Genomic DNA, 447 nt, shown 5'->3' on the forward strand with positions numbered 1-447 from the left:
TTCTTGGAGGAATCCTCATGGCTGCCTGTGATTGAACCGTTCCGAGTTACCGAAAGCAGTACATTCCAAGTTCTCAGTTTACAGGCGTGTTAGGAGCCAAAGGTTGCCAAGAAGTCAGGTGTTTGGGACCTGGAAGGTACTCTCATAGAAACAATGTCGTGCATTGTGGTGAGGTGGTCGCCAGCTTGCTTACACCTATGCAACCCATAGTGAACTGGTCTGTTAATACTGCCAAACCTGCCTAGTGTGTATAGGGAGCATTGGGGGACCAGCAGATAGTGGTGGGATCACATTCATCCCAGCCCCCGGGGGCATCAGAAGCTCCCTCCCTTCTTGCCCCGCCCACCGTTGCAGAGACTAGTTGTGGGTTTCAAGCCCTGAGAGGCTCAATGGTCGGAGGCGGTGGGGGCGGGGGGGGGGGGGGGGGGGGGGGGGGGGGGGGGGGGG

The sequence above is a fragment of the Herpailurus yagouaroundi genome, unplaced genomic scaffold (genome assembly GCF_014898765.1).
Source record: "Herpailurus yagouaroundi ecotype Mexico unplaced genomic scaffold, PumYag 530, whole genome shotgun sequence".
Lineage (NCBI taxonomy): Eukaryota > Metazoa > Chordata > Mammalia > Carnivora > Felidae > Herpailurus > Herpailurus yagouaroundi.